Raw genomic sequence first — 11,504 nt, 5'->3', positions numbered from 1 at the left:
TTTAGATACAGTCTAAAGTATAGATCTCAAAGTCTGTGCACAGAATTTAGCAAGGGCCTCGCACCTTCTGATGCATCAGGTAGGTGCACAATAGCATAGCCTAACCCTCTGTACTTTGGTCTATATTGATGCGGGACATAGACAGCCAGCTGATGACCAATCCATTAGTGCAATGGATGGCTGGAAGCATTTGTCTTTGCCTTTGCAATACCACAGAAGCAATGCATGGTCAATGTACAGCAATGACACACCTGTGTGAACAGCCAGGAGACCCCCCCCCCCCCATGTTATGTTACATAGTTACATAGTTAGTACGGTCGAAAAAAGACATATGTCCATCACGTTCAACCAGGGAATTAAGGGGTAGGGGTGTGGCGCGATATTGGGGAAGGGATGAGATTTTATATTTCTTCATAAGCATTAATCTTATTTTGTCAATTAGGAACATTCAGCACCCACCCGCTATCAAGGCAGCTGCCTATCATGTCATGCCCTACCTGCACAGGTGTGCTGGCTACTCAAATGATCCAATTAAGGAGGCCATTTAGTCAGCAGCAGCAGAAGTCCTGTGCCTGGACGCTCCAACAGGGGCCAGACACAAGCAGAAGCAGAAGCAGCAGAAGCAGCAGCAGCACCACCTTTTGTTTTTTGGCTGCAGCAGCAGCAAGGCCCACAGGGCTGGCTAGCTGGCTAGCCAGCAAGCAGGTAGCAATGAAAGTAGGAATCTTTCTTTTTAACCCTGTAAGGGGGTGGTGCACTGTACCCGAAGATACTGCCATATCGGGTCAATGCATAGGGCGACGGAAGCAAGCTTCGAAATCGGCCCCCGTTCTCAAAAATCCATTTAATATATGGTCCCCAGATAGGGGACGTATCAGATATTAAACTGATAAGAACAGATACTACACTTGATCTTAGCCAAAAGGCCGAGAAGCGATAACCGTGAAAGGGGCGGGCCCAACAAGGTCCCCTTCATGGGCACTATCACTGCTTGCTGTCAGGGAGGCTGCCAGACAATTTTCCATGCACACTCTGGGCTGGGGGGCAGTCAACCACCAGTACACACAGCAGAACCTAAACCCATACCATTATTGCTAAGCAGCAAGACAGGGGCCCATTGCACTCCCACGGGGCCTTTTTAAATGCAATCCATAACCCGGATTTGCCAGGAACCCTTCTTACTCCTCCTACTTGCATGTGACACTGGGCTTAGGATCTGCATAGGAAACACACACACAAGCACACACCTACCTTTGTTGCCTGCAGATGCCTCCTTGGCTGTCCCCAAACGGTATCAAACCAACACCCACGGGAAGCTGTAAGCATAGAGGACATGCCTGCACCCCATTGGACTTACCTGTGTGGGTTAAATCCGGGTTATTTGACAACCTATGGCGGTGATGGTTCTGCTCAGGCAGAGCAGTGCTGATGCTCCTCATAAAGCTGTCGCTGCTGTGAAGGTTCTAGGTGACATCACAAATCCCTATGGTTACATACACAACAAAGCTGGGTTGTTGTTGTTTACACTCTGCAAGGCCTGTGGAAGTGAGTGACATCATAGCACTGTAGTTCTGAGGGTTCTAGATGGATGCAACAATCTCCTGTTGCTTCTATGAAGGCCATAATAGACGACATCACCAAACAGCTCCATAGTCACATACACAGCAAAGGAGAGATGTTGTTTACACCTAGTGATGTCAGTGGTATTGAGTGACATCACAGCACAGTGCTAAGGCTCCTGGGCCTGGACACAGCAGCGGCTGCAATATCTCAACGGAGAATACGTTTATATATATGTGTGTGTGTGCGCGTATATATATATATATATATATATATATATATATATATATATATATTTCTCCGCCGAAATCACTTTTAAACCCATTTCCACCTTTTTTTCCCTTCTCTTCCTCTTACTTTTTTTTCACGTTTTTTTACGTTTTTCTCCTTTTCGCCTCTTTTCTGGGCGTATTATTCTTCTTTTTCTTCTTTTTTTTCGTCTAATGCATACCCCATCAGTGCAGCAATGCTTATTCAATACCGCCAGCAGATGGAGACACTGGGGATAATTTTCTAAGGATTTATACTGATTTTTCCTGTCTGAATTTGTCGCACAGAAAGTTGCAGGCCAAATATGTGTGACATTTCTGCGACTTTAGCTTCTAGAGCATTTTTACAACATTATACATAGGTGCTGAATACATAAAAAGCGACTGTTCAGCGACAGACAAGTCGCATCGGCTGAAAGTAGGCCAGAATGTCAGTCCATGTTGGAGCAGGTTTAGATACAGTCTAAAGTATAGATCTCAAAGTCTGTGCACAGAATTTAGCAAGGGGCCTCGCACCTTCTGATGCATCAGGTAGGTGCACAATAGCATAGCCTAACCCTCTGTACTTTGGTCTATATTGATGCGGGACATAGACAGCCAGCTGATGACCAATCCATTAGTGCAATGGATGGCTGGAAGCATTTGTCTTTGCCTTTGCAATACCACAGAAGCAATGCATGGTCAATGTACAGCAATGACACACCTGTGTGAACAGCCAGGAGACCCCCCCCCCCCCATGTTATGTTACATAGTTACATAGTTAGTACGGTCGAAAAAAGACATATGTCCATCACGTTCAACCAGGGAATTAAGGGGTAGGGGTGTGGCGCGATATTGGGGAAGGGATGAGATTTTATATTTCTTCATAAGCATTAATCTTATTTTGTCAATTAGGAACATTCAGCACCCACCCGCTATCAAGGCAGCTGCCTATCATGTCATGCCCTACCTGCACAGGTGTGCTGGCTACTCAAATGATCCAATTAAGGAGGCCATTTAGTCAGCAGCAGCAGAAGTCCTGTGCCTGGACGCTCCAACAGGGGCCAGACACAAGCAGAAGCAGAAGCAGCAGAAGCAGCAGCAGCACCACCTTTTGTTTTTTGGCTGCAGCAGCAGCAAGGCCCACAGGGCTGGCTAGCTGGCTAGCCAGCAAGCAGGTAGCAATGAAAGTAGGAATCTTTCTTTTTAACCCTGTAAGGGGGTGGTGCACTGTACCCGAAGATACTGCCATATCGGGTCAATGCATAGGGCGACGGAAGCAAGCTTCGAAATCGGCCCCCGTTCTCAAAAATCCATTTAATATATGGTCCCCAGATAGGGGACGTATCAGATATTAAACTGATAAGAACAGATACTACACTTGATCTTAGCCAAAAGGCCGAGAAGCGATAACCGTGAAAGGGGCGGGCCCAACAAGGTCCCCTTCATGGGCACTATCACTGCTTGCTGTCAGGGAGGCTGCCAGACAATTTTCCATGCACACTCTGGGCTGGGGGGCAGTCAACCACCAGTACACACAGCAGAACCTAAACCCATACCATTATTGCTAAGCAGCAAGACAGGGGCCCATTGCACTCCCACGGGGCCTTTTTAAATGCAATCCATAACCCGGATTTGCCAGGAACCCTTCTTACTCCTCCTACTTGCATGTGACACTGGGCTTAGGATCTGCATAGGAAACACACACACAAGCACACACCTACCTTTGTTGCCTGCAGATGCCTCCTTGGCTGTCCCCAAACGGTATCAAACCAACACCCACGGGAAGCTGTAAGCATAGAGGACATGCCTGCACCCCCATTGGACTTACCTGTGTGGGTTAAATCCGGGTTATTTGACAACCTATGGCGGTGATGGTTCTGCTCAGGCAGAGCAGTGCTGATGCTCCTCATAAAGCTGTCGCTGCTGTGAAGGTTCTAGGTGACATCACAAATCCCTATGGTTACATACACAACAAAGCTGGGTTGTTGTTGTTTACACTCTGCAAGGCCTGTGGAAGTGAGTGACATCATAGCACTGTAGTTCTGAGGGTTCTAGATGGATGCAACAATCTCCTGTTGCTTCTATGAAGGCCATAATAGACGACATCACCAAACAGCTCCATAGTCACATACACAGCAAAGGAGAGATGTTGTTTACACCTAGTGATGTCAGTGGTATTGAGTGACATCACAGCACAGTGCTAAGGCTCCTGGGCCTGGACACAGCAGCGGCTGCAATATCTCAACGGAGAATACGTTTATATATATGTGTGTGTGTGCGCGTATATATATATATATATATATATATATATATATATATATATATATATATTTCTCCGCCGAAATCACTTTTAAACCCATTTCCACCTTTTTTTCCCTTCTCTTCCTCTTACTTTTTTTTCACGTTTTTTTACGTTTTTCTCCTTTTCGCCTCTTTTCTGGGCGTATTATTCTTCTTTTTCTTCTTTTTTTTCGTCTAATGCATACCCCATCAGTGCAGCAATGCTTATTCAATACCGCCAGCAGATGGAGACACTGGGGGATAATTTTCTAAGGATTTATACTGATTTTTCCTGTCTGAATTTGTCGCACAGAAAGTTGCAGGCCAAATATGTGTGACATTTCTGCGACTTTAGCTTCTAGAGCATTTTTACAACATTATACATAGGTGCTGAATACATAAAAAGCGACTGTTCAGCGACAGACAAGTCGCATCGGCTGAAAGTAGGCCAGAATGTCAGTCCATGTTGGAGCAGGTTTAGATACAGTCTAAAGTATAGATCTCAAAGTCTGTGCACAGAATTTAGCAAGGGCCTCGCACCTTCTGATGCATCAGGTAGGTGCACAATAGCATAGCCTAACCCTCTGTACTTTGGTCTATATTGATGCGGGACATAGACAGCCAGCTGATGACCAATCCATTAGTGCAATGGATGGCTGGAAGCATTTGTCTTTGCCTTTGCAATACCACAGAAGCAATGCATGGTCAATGTACAGCAATGACACACCTGTGTGAACAGCCAGGAGACCCCCCCCCCCCATGTTATGTTACATAGTTACATAGTTAGTACGGTCGAAAAAAGACATATGTCCATCACGTTCAACCAGGGAATTAAGGGGTAGGGGTGTGGCGCGATATTGGGGAAGGGATGAGATTTTATATTTCTTCATAAGCATTAATCTTATTTTGTCAATTAGGAACATTCAGCACCCACCCGCTATCAAGGCAGCTGCCTATCATGTCATGCCCTACCTGCACAGGTGTGCTGGCTACTCAAATGATCCAATTAAGGAGGCCATTTAGTCAGCAGCAGCAGAAGTCCTGTGCCTGGACGCTCCAACAGGGGCCAGACACAAGCAGAAGCAGAAGCAGCAGAAGCAGCAGCAGCACCACCTTTTGTTTTTTGGCTGCAGCAGCAGCAAGGCCCACAGGGCTGGCTAGCTGGCTAGCCAGCAAGCAGGTAGCAATGAAAGTAGGAATCTTTCTTTTTAACCCTGTAAGGGGGTGGTGCACTGTACCCGAAGATACTGCCATATCGGGTCAATGCATAGGGCGACGGAAGCAAGCTTCGAAATCGGCCCCCGTTCTCAAAAATCCATTTAATATATGGTCCCCAGATAGGGGACGTATCAGATATTAAACTGATAAGAACAGATACTACACTTGATCTTAGCCAAAAGGCCGAGAAGCGATAACCGTGAAAGGGGCGGGCCCAACAAGGTCCCCTTCATGGGCACTATCACTGCTTGCTGTCAGGGAGGCTGCCAGACAATTTTCCATGCACACTCTGGGCTGGGGGGCAGTCAACCACCAGTACACACAGCAGAACCTAAACCCATACCATTATTGCTAAGCAGCAAGACAGGGGCCCATTGCACTCCCACGGGGCCTTTTTAAATGCAATCCATAACCCGGATTTGCCAGGAACCCTTCTTACTCCTCCTACTTGCATGTGACACTGGGCTTAGGATCTGCATAGGAAACACACACACAAGCACACACCTACCTTTGTTGCCTGCAGATGCCTCCTTGGCTGTCCCCAAACGGTATCAAACCAACACCCACGGGAAGCTGTAAGCATAGAGGACATGCCTGCACCCCATTGGACTTACCTGTGTGGGTTAAATCCGGGTTATTTGACAACCTATGGCGGTGATGGTTCTGCTCAGGCAGAGCAGTGCTGATGCTCCTCATAAAGCTGTCGCTGCTGTGAAGGTTCTAGGTGACATCACAAATCCTATGGTTACATACACAACAAAGCTGGGTTGTTGTTGTTTACACTCTGCAAGGCCTGTGGAAGTGAGTGACATCATAGCACTGTAGTTCTGAGGGTTCTAGATGGATGCAACAATCTCCTGTTGCTTCTATGAAGGCCATAATAGACGACATCACCAAACAGCTCCATAGTCACATACACAGCAAAGGAGAGATGTTGTTTACACCTAGTGATGTCAGTGGTATTGAGTGACATCACAGCACAGTGCTAAGGCTCCTGGGCCTGGACACAGCAGCGGCTGCAATATCTCAACGGAGAATACGTTTATATATATGTGTGTGTGTGCGCGTATATATATATATATATATATATATATATATATATATATATATATTTTCTCCGCCGAAATCACTTTTAAACCCATTTCCACCTTTTTTTCCCTTCTCTTCCTCTTACTTTTTTTTCACGTTTTTTTACGTTTTTCTCCTTTTCGCCTCTTTTCTGGGCGTATTATTCTTCTTTTTCTTCTTTTTTTTCGTCTAATGCATACCCCATCAGTGCAGCAATGCTTATTCAATACCGCCAGCAGATGGAGACACTGGGGGATAATTTTCTAAGGATTTATACTGATTTTTCCTGTCTGAATTTGTCGCACAGAAAGTTGCAGGCCAAATATGTGTGACATTTCTGCGACTTTAGCTTCTAGAGCATTTTTACAACATTATACATAGGTGCTGAATACATAAAAAGCGACTGTTCAGCGACAGACAAGTCGCATCGGCTGAAAGTAGGCCAGAATGTCAGTCCATGTTGGAGCAGGTTTAGATACAGTCTAAAGTATAGATCTCAAAGTCTGTGCACAGAATTTAGCAAGGGCCTCGCACCTTCTGATGCATCAGGTAGGTGCACAATAGCATAGCCTAACCCTCTGTACTTTGGTCTATATTGATGCGGGACATAGACAGCCAGCTGATGACCAATCCATTAGTGCAATGGATGGCTGGAAGCATTTGTCTTTGCCTTTGCAATACCACAGAAGCAATGCATGGTCAATGTACAGCAATGACACACCTGTGTGAACAGCCAGGAGACCCCCCCCCCCCCATGTTATGTTACATAGTTACATAGTTAGTACGGTCGAAAAAAGACATATGTCCATCACGTTCAACCAGGGAATTAAGGGGTAGGGGTGTGGCGCGATATTGGGGAAGGGATGAGATTTTATATTTCTTCATAAGCATTAATCTTATTTTGTCAATTAGGAACATTCAGCACCCACCCGCTATCAAGGCAGCTGCCTATCATGTCATGCCCTACCTGCACAGGTGTGCTGGCTACTCAAATGATCCAATTAAGGAGGCCATTTAGTCAGCAGCAGCAGAAGTCCTGTGCCTGGACGCTCCAACAGGGGCCAGACACAAGCAGAAGCAGAAGCAGCAGAAGCAGCAGCAGCACCACCTTTTGTTTTTTGGCTGCAGCAGCAGCAAGGCCCACAGGGCTGGCTAGCTGGCTAGCCAGCAAGCAGGTAGCAATGAAAGTAGGAATCTTTCTTTTTAACCCTGTAAGGGGGTGGTGCACTGTACCCGAAGATACTGCCATATCGGGTCAATGCATAGGGCGACGGAAGCAAGCTTCGAAATCGGCCCCCGTTCTCAAAAATCCATTTAATATATGGTCCCCAGATAGGGGACGTATCAGATATTAAACTGATAAGAACAGATACTACACTTGATCTTAGCCAAAAGGCCGAGAAGCGATAACCGTGAAAGGGGCGGGCCCAACAAGGTCCCCTTCATGGGCACTATCACTGCTTGCTGTCAGGGAGGCTGCCAGACAATTTTCCATGCACACTCTGGGCTGGGGGGCAGTCAACCACCAGTACACACAGCAGAACCTAAACCCATACCATTATTGCTAAGCAGCAAGACAGGGGCCCATTGCACTCCCACGGGGCCTTTTTAAATGCAATCCATAACCCGGATTTGCCAGGAACCCTTCTTACTCCTCCTACTTGCATGTGACACTGGGCTTAGGATCTGCATAGGAAACACACACACAAGCACACACCTACCTTTGTTGCCTGCAGATGCCTCCTTGGCTGTCCCCAAACGGTATCAAACCAACACCCACGGGAAGCTGTAAGCATAGAGGACATGCCTGCACCCCATTGGACTTACCTGTGTGGGTTAAAATCCGGGTTATTTGACAACCTATGGCGGTGATGGTTCTGCTCAGGCAGAGCAGTGCTGATGCTCCTCATAAAGCTGTCGCTGCTGTGAAGGTTCTAGGTGACATCACAAATCCCTATGGTTACATACACAACAAAGCTGGGTTGTTGTTGTTTACACTCTGCAAGGCCTGTGGAAGTGAGTGACATCATAGCACTGTAGTTCTGAGGGTTCTAGATGGATGCAACAATCTCCTGTTGCTTCTATGAAGGCCATAATAGACGACATCACCAAACAGCTCCATAGTCACATACACAGCAAAGGAGAGATGTTGTTTACACCTAGTGATGTCAGTGGTATTGAGTGACATCACAGCACAGTGCTAAGGCTCCTGGGCCTGGACACAGCAGCGGCTGCAATATCTCAACGGAGAATACGTTTATATATATGTGTGTGTGTGCGCGTATATATATATATATATATATATATATATATATATATATATATATATTTCTCCGCCGAAATCACTTTTAAACCCATTTCCACCTTTTTTTCCCTTCTCTTCCTCTTACTTTTTTTTCACGTTTTTTTACGTTTTTCTCCTTTTCGCCTCTTTTCTGGGCGTATTATTCTTCTTTTTCTTCTTTTTTTTCGTCTAATGCATACCCCATCAGTGCAGCAATGCTTATTCAATACCGCCAGCAGATGGAGACACTGGGGGATAATTTTCTAAGGATTTATACTGATTTTTCCTGTCTGAATTTGTCGCACAGAAAGTTGCAGGCCAAATATGTGTGACATTTCTGCGACTTTAGCTTCTAGAGCATTTTTACAACATTATACATAGGTGCTGAATACATAAAAAGCGACTGTTCAGCGACAGACAAGTCGCATCGGCTGAAAGTAGGCCAGAATGTCAGTCCATGTTGGAGCAGGTTTAGATACAGTCTAAAGTATAGATCTCAAAGTCTGTGCACAGAATTTAGCAAGGGCCTCGCACCTTCTGATGCATCAGGTAGGTGCACAATAGCATAGCCTAACCCTCTGTACTTTGGTCTATATTGATGCGGGACATAGACAGCCAGCTGATGACCAATCCATTAGTGCAATGGATGGCTGGAAGCATTTGTCTTTGCCTTTGCAATACCACAGAAGCAATGCATGGTCAATGTACAGCAATGACACACCTGTGTGAACAGCCAGGAGACCCCCCCCCCCCCATGTTATGTTACATAGTTACATAGTTAGTACGGTCGAAAAAAGACATATGTCCATCACGTTCAACCAGGGAATTAAGGGGTAGGGGTGTGGCGCGATATTGGGGAAGGGATGAGATTTTATATTTCTTCATAAGCATTAATCTTATTTTGTCAATTAGGAACATTCAGCACCCACCCGCTATCAAGGCAGCTGCCTATCATGTCATGCCCTACCTGCACAGGTGTGCTGGCTACTCAAATGATCCAATTAAGGAGGCCATTTAGTCAGCAGCAGCAGAAGTCCTGTGCCTGGACGCTCCAACAGGGGCCAGACACAAGCAGAAGCAGAAGCAGCAGAAGCAGCAGCAGCACCACCTTTTGTTTTTTGGCTGCAGCAGCAGCAAGGCCCACAGGGCTGGCTAGCTGGCTAGCCAGCAAGCAGGTAGCAATGAAAGTAGGAATCTTTCTTTTTAACCCTGTAAGGGGGTGGTGCACTGTACCCGAAGATACTGCCATATCGGGTCAATGCATAGGGCGACGGAAGCAAGCTTCGAAATCGGCCCCCGTTCTCAAAAATCCATTTAATATATGGTCCCCAGATAGGGGACGTATCAGATATTAAACTGATAAGAACAGATACTACACTTGATCTTAGCCAAAAGGCCGAGAAGCGATAACCGTGAAAGGGGCGGGCCCAACAAGGTCCCCTTCATGGGCACTATCACTGCTTGCTGTCAGGGAGGCTGCCAGACAATTTTCCATGCACACTCTGGGCTGGGGGGCAGTCAACCACCAGTACACACAGCAGAACCTAAACCCATACCATTATTGCTAAGCAGCAAGACAGGGGCCCATTGCACTCCCACGGGGCCTTTTTAAATGCAATCCATAACCCGGATTTGCCAGGAACCCTTCTTACTCCTCCTACTTGCATGTGACACTGGGCTTAGGATCTGCATAGGAAACACACACACAAGCACACACCTACCTTTGTTGCCTGCAGATGCCTCCTTGGCTGTCCCCAAACGGTATCAAACCAACACCCACGGGAAGCTGTAAGCATAGAGGACATGCCTGCACCCCATTGGACTTACCTGTGTGGGTTAAATCCGGGTTATTTGACAACCTATGGCGGTGATGGTTCTGCTCAGGCAGAGCAGTGCTGATGCTCCTCATAAAGCTGTCGCTGCTGTGAAGGTTCTAGGTGACATCACAAATCCCTATGGTTACATACACAACAAAGCTGGGTTGTTGTTGTTTACACTCTGCAAGGCCTGTGGAAGTGAGTGACATCATAGCACTGTAGTTCTGAGGGTTCTAGATGGATGCAACAATCTCCTGTTGCTTCTATGAAGGCCATAATAGACGACATCACCAAACAGCTCCATAGTCACATACACAGCAAAGGAGAGATGTTGTTTACACCTAGTGATGTCAGTGGTATTGAGTGACATCACAGCACAGTGCTAAGGCTCCTGGGCCTGGACACAGCAGCGGCTGCAATATCTCAACGGAGAATACGTTTATATATATGTGTGTGTGTGCGCGTATATATATATATATATATATATATATATATATATATATATATATTTCTCCGCCGAAATCACTTTTAAACCCATTTCCACCTTTTTTTCCCTTCTCTTCCTCTTACTTTTTTTTCACGTTTTTTTACGTTTTTCTCCTTTTCGCCTCTTTTCTGGGCGTATTATTCTTCTTTTTCTTCTTTTTTTTCGTCTAATGCATACCCCCATCAGTGCAGCAATGCTTATTCAATACCGCCAGCAGATGGAGACACTGGGGGATAATTTTCTAAGGATTTATACTGATTTTTCCTGTCTGAATTTGTCGCACAGAAAGTTGCAGGCCAAATATGTGTGACATTTCTGCGACTTTAGCTTCTAGAGCATTTTTACAACATTATACATAGGTGCTGAATACATAAAAAGCGACTGTTCAGCGACAGACAAGTCGCATCGGCTGAAAGTAGGCCAGAATGTCAGTCCATGTTGGAGCAGGTTTAGATACAGTCTAAAGTATAGATCTCAAAGTCTGTGCACAGAATTTAGCAAGGGCCTCGCACCTTCTGATGCATCAGGTAGGTGCACAA

The 11,504-nt window shown here is 46.0% G+C and overlaps 5 non-coding genes across 5 annotated transcripts; all 5 read right to left on the bottom strand.

The window, feature by feature from the left end:
- Positions 1-747: 747 nt before the first annotated feature.
- LOC130325719 (U2 spliceosomal RNA) lies at positions 748-938 on the bottom strand. Its single transcript, XR_008870480.1, has one exon. It is a non-coding gene; the product is annotated as a U2 spliceosomal RNA (small nuclear RNA).
- Positions 939-3,028: 2,090 nt separating this feature from the next.
- On the bottom strand, positions 3,029-3,219 carry LOC130325718 (U2 spliceosomal RNA). The gene has a single exon (XR_008870479.1). It is a non-coding gene; the product is annotated as a U2 spliceosomal RNA (small nuclear RNA).
- A 2,094-nt stretch (positions 3,220-5,313) lies between these two features.
- LOC130325717 (U2 spliceosomal RNA) lies at positions 5,314-5,504 on the bottom strand. Its single transcript, XR_008870478.1, has one exon. It is a non-coding gene; the product is annotated as a U2 spliceosomal RNA (small nuclear RNA).
- Positions 5,505-7,594: 2,090 nt separating this feature from the next.
- LOC130325716 (U2 spliceosomal RNA) lies at positions 7,595-7,785 on the bottom strand. The gene has a single exon (XR_008870477.1). It is a non-coding gene; the product is annotated as a U2 spliceosomal RNA (small nuclear RNA).
- Positions 7,786-9,878: 2,093 nt separating this feature from the next.
- Positions 9,879-10,069, bottom strand: LOC130325715 (U2 spliceosomal RNA). The gene has a single exon (XR_008870476.1). It is a non-coding gene; the product is annotated as a U2 spliceosomal RNA (small nuclear RNA).
- Between the last annotated feature and the right edge of the window lie 1,435 nt (positions 10,070-11,504).

This window comes from Hyla sarda, unplaced genomic scaffold (genome assembly GCF_029499605.1).
Source record: "Hyla sarda isolate aHylSar1 unplaced genomic scaffold, aHylSar1.hap1 scaffold_2743, whole genome shotgun sequence".
Lineage (NCBI taxonomy): Eukaryota > Metazoa > Chordata > Amphibia > Anura > Hylidae > Hyla > Hyla sarda.
The sequence above is the reverse complement of the archived record's forward strand: the minus strand, read 5'-3'. Positions and strand labels throughout refer to the sequence as shown.